The sequence below is a fragment of the Phyllobates terribilis genome, unplaced genomic scaffold, assembly GCF_046119375.1.
Source record: "Phyllobates terribilis strain yellow unplaced genomic scaffold, ASM4611937v1 Scaffold_11__3_contigs__length_659146591, whole genome shotgun sequence".
Classification (NCBI taxonomy): Eukaryota; Metazoa; Chordata; class Amphibia; order Anura; family Dendrobatidae; genus Phyllobates; species Phyllobates terribilis.
This window is the reverse complement of record NW_027362771.1, coordinates 617,744,051-617,748,609: the sequence shown is the minus strand read 5'-3', so window position 1 is coordinate 617,748,609 and position 4,559 is coordinate 617,744,051. Positions and strand designations below refer to the sequence as shown.

At 50.7% G+C, this 4,559-nt stretch overlaps 1 non-coding gene across 1 annotated transcript; it reads left to right on the top strand.

Annotated features, from left to right (window-relative positions):
* Window positions 1-638: 638 nt before the first annotated feature.
* TRNAS-GCU (transfer RNA serine (anticodon GCU)) lies at window positions 639-720 on the top strand. The gene has a single exon. It is a non-coding gene; the product is annotated as a tRNA-Ser (tRNA).
* Window positions 721-4,559: the final 3,839 nt, after the last annotated feature.

Below are 4,559 nucleotides of genomic sequence, written 5' to 3'. Positions count from 1 at the left end.
CGTGAGCGAGTTTGAAGCACTGGTCCTAATAATTAGAAAATGACCGAAACACGATACTTATTGGGCGTCATAGCTTTGCCTGGACAATTATACTATTTAGCGCATAGGCACATTTCTCTATGCCCAATATCCGAGCAGGTGGGACAATATACTTGGAGTTGCACAACTTATTATGATAAAGTATTGAACAGTGGAGGTCTGACCGCTGGGACCTCCACCGATTGGCAGAACAAAGCACGTGTGACCGCTGCTCCATTCATTTCCTTTTGGGCTGCCGAGTGCTACAACTGATTTTTTTTTTAGCAGCTCCATAGACAAAGTCATCAACCTGACTACCTTAGGGAGAGCGGCGGCGGCATACACTGTTAATATGCATAATATGCTAATTACGTGCGTTCGTTACGTCGGCGCCAAATACATTGATTATAGTAAACCATATTTAGTTAATTAAAATTTATCAGTTACTGGTCTCTGTCCCAAAATGCAATACACTCATTAGCATAGACACTGCCATTGGCTGACTATGACTATAGAAGACAAAGTGATTGGATGGCTAGAGGCTCATTTAAATAAACACGCCCCTTACAACATCATCATCATTGAAACACGCCCCGATAACGTAGTTACCAACAACAGGAGACGAGGTGGCCGAGTGGTTAAGGCGATGGACTGCTAATCCATTGTGCTCTGCACGCGTGGGTTCGAATCCCATCCTCGTCGTTACCTTTTTTTTTTTTTTATTTAGAATTAGTGATAATTATAGTATCTCTAATTATATACAAGTGACGAGTCTCGTAGAGGTATAATCTCTAATGACAACAATATCGTAACTCAACTGTTATTCCCAAAATATTAAAAGAGGCTCTCGGTTGAAAGCAAATTAATGCCTATCTGCACAAAAGGCGTTGACTTGTTGATCGGTGGAAGTGTGACTGCTGGGACCGGCAGCGATCGATAAAACGGGGCACTTTTATCCCCATTACATTGGAGCTTCAGTACCCAACTTGTCCACAACTCGACTCATTGTGGGACCTGTGGATAGGTGATAATCCCTCTCAGTGCGGGACCTGTGGATAGGTGATAATCCCTCTCAGTGCGGGACCTGTGGATAGGTGATAATCCCTCTCAGTGCAGGACCTGTGGATAGGTGATAATCCCTCTCAGTGCGGGACCTGTGGATAGGTGATAATCCCTCTCAGTGCGGGACCTGTGGATAGGTGATAATCCCTCTCAGTGCAGGACCTGTGGATAGGTGATAATCCCTCTCATTGCGGGACCTGTGGATAGGTGATAATCCCTCTCAGTGCGGGACCTGTGGATAGGTGATAATCCCTCTCAGTGCGGGACCTGTGGATAGGTGATAATCCCTCTCAGTGCGGGACCTGTGGATAGGTGATAATCCCTCTCAGTGCGGGACCTGTGGATAGGTGATAATCCCTCTCAGTGCGGGACCTGTGGATAGGTGATAATCCCTCTCAGTGCGGGACCTGTGGATAGGTGATAATCCCTCTCAGTGCGGGACCTGTGGATAGGTGATAATCCCTCTCAGTGCGGGACCTGTGGATAGGTGATAATCCCTCTCAGTGCGGGACCTGTGGATAGGTGATAATCCCTCTCAGTGCAGGACCTGTGGATAGGTGATAATCCCTCTCATTGCGGGACCTGTGGATAGGTGATAATCCCTCTCAGTGCGGGACCTGTGGATAGGTGATAATCCCTCTCAGTGCGGGACCTGTGGATAGGTGATAATCCCTCTCAGTGCGGGACCTGTGGATAGGTGATAATCCCTCTCAGTGCGGGACCTGTGGATAGGTGATAATCCCTCTCAGTGCGGGACCTGTGGATAGGTGATAATCCCTCTCAGTGCGGGACCTGTGGATAGGTGATAATCCCTCTCATTGCGGGACCTGTGGATAGGTGATAATCCCTCTCAGTGCGGGACCTGTGGATAGGTGATAATCCCTCTCAGTGCGGGACCTGTGGATAGGTGATAATCCCTCTCAGTGCGGGACCTGTGGATAGGTGATAATCCCTCTCAGTGCGGGACCTGTGGATAGGTGATAATCCCTCTCAGTGCGGGACCTGTGGATAGGTGATAATCCCTCTCATTGCGGGACCTGTGGATAGGTGATAATCCCTCTCAGTGCGGGACCTGTGGATAGGTGATAATCCCTCTCAGTGCAGGACCTGTGGATAGGTGATAATCCCTCTCATTGAGGGACCTGTGGATAGGTGATAATCCCTCTCAGTGCAGGACCTGTGGATAGGTGATAATCCCTCTCATTGCGGGACCTGTGGATAGGTGATAATCCCTCTCAGTGCGGGACCTGTGGATAGGTGATAATCCCTCTCAGTGCGGGACCTGTGGATAGGTGATAATCCCTCTCAGTGCGGGACCTGTGGATAGGTGATAATCCCTCTCAGTGCGGGACCTGTGGATAGGTGATAATCCCTCTCAGTGCGGGACCTGTGGATAGGTGATAATCCCTCTCAGTGCGGGACCTGTGGATAGGTGATAATCCCTCTCAGTGCGGGACCTGTGGATAGGTGATAATCCCTCTCATTGCGGGACCTGTGGATAGGTGATAATCCCTCTCAGTGCAGGACCTGTGGATAGGTGATAATCCCTCTCAGTGCGGGACCTGTGGATAGGTGATAATCCCTCTCAGTGCGGGACCTGTGGATAGGTGATAATCCCTCTCAGTGCGGGACCTGTGGATAGGTGATAATCCCTCTCAGTGCGGGACCTGTGGATAGGTGATAATCCCTCTCATTGCGGGACCTGTGGATAGGTGATAATCCCTCTCAGTGCGGGACCTGTGGATAGGTGATAATCCCTCTCAGTGCAGGACCTATGGATAGGTGATAATCCCTCTCATTGCGGGACCTGTGGATAGGTGATAATCCCTCTCAGTGCAGGACCTGTGGATAGGTGATAATCCCTCTCATTGCGGGACCTGTGGATAGGTGATAATCCCTCTCAGTGCGGGACCTGTGGATAGGTGATAATCCCTCTCAGTGCGGGACCTGTGGATAGGTGATAATCCCTCTCAGTGCGGGACCTGTGGATAGGTGATAATCCCTCTCAGTGCGGGACCTGTGGATAGGTGATAATCCCTCTCAGTGCGGGATCTGTGGATAGATGATAATCCCTCTCAGTGCGGGACCTGTGGATAGGTGATAATCCCTCTCAGTGCGGGACCTGTGGATAGGTGATAATCCCTCTCAGTGCGGGACCTGTGGATAGGTGATAATCCCTCTCAGTGCGGGACCTGTGGATAGGTGATAATCCCTCTCAGTGCGGGACCTGTGGATAGGTGATAATCCCTCTCAGTACGGGACCTGTGGATAGGTGATAATCCCTCTCAGTACGGGACCTGTGGATAGGTGATAATCCCTCTCAGTGCGGGACCTGTGGATAGGTGATAATCCCTCTCATTGCGGGACCTGTGGATAGGTGATAATCCCTCTCATTGCGGGACCTGTGGATAGGTGATAATCCCTCTCAGTGCAGGACCTGTGGATAGGTGATAATCCCTCTCATTGCGGGACCTGTGGATAGGTGATAATCCCTCTCAGTGCAGGACCTGTGGATAGGTGATAATCCCTCTCAGTGCGGGACCTGTGGATAGGTGATAATCCCTCTCAGTGCGGGACCTGTGGATAGGTGATAATCCCTCTCAGTGCGGGACCTGTGGATAGGTGATAATCCCTCTCAGTGCGGGACCTGTGGATAGGTGATAATCCCTCTCAGTGCGGGACCTGTGGATAGGTGATAATCCCTCTCAGTGCGGGACCTGTGGATAGGTGATAATCCCTCTCAGTGCGGGACCTGTGGATAGGTGATAATCCCTCTCATTGCGGGACCTGTGGATAGGTGATAATCCCTCTCAGTGCAGGACCTGTGGATAGGTGATAATCCCTCTCAGTGCGGGACCTGTGGATAGGTGATAATCCCTCTCAGTGCGGGACCTGTGGATAGGTGATAATCCCTCTCAGTGCGGGACCTGTGGATAGGTGATAATCCCTCTCAGTGCGGGACCTGTGGATAGGTGATAATCCCTCTCAGTGCGGGACCTGTGGATAGGTGATAATCCCTCTCAGTGCAGGACCTGTGGATAGGTGATAATCCCTCTCAGTGCGGGACCTGTGGATAGGTGATAATCCCTCTCAGTGCGGGACCTGTGGATAGGTGATAATCCCTCTCAGTACGGGACCTGTGGATAGGTGATAATCCCTCTCAGTGCGGGACCTGTGGATAGGTGATAATCCCTCTTAGTGCAGGACCTGTGGATAGGTCATAATCCCTCTCAGTGCGGGACCTGTGGATAGGTGATAATCCCTCTCAGTGCGGGACCTGTGGATAGGTGATAATCCCTCTCAGTACGGGACCTGTGGATAGGTGATAATCCCTCTCAGTGCGGGACCTGTGGATAGGTGATAATCCCTCTTAGTGCAGGACCTGTGGATAGGTCATAATCCCTCTCAGTGCGGGACCTATGGATAGGTGATAATCCCTCTCAGTGCAGGACCTGTGGATAGGTGATAATCCCTCTCAG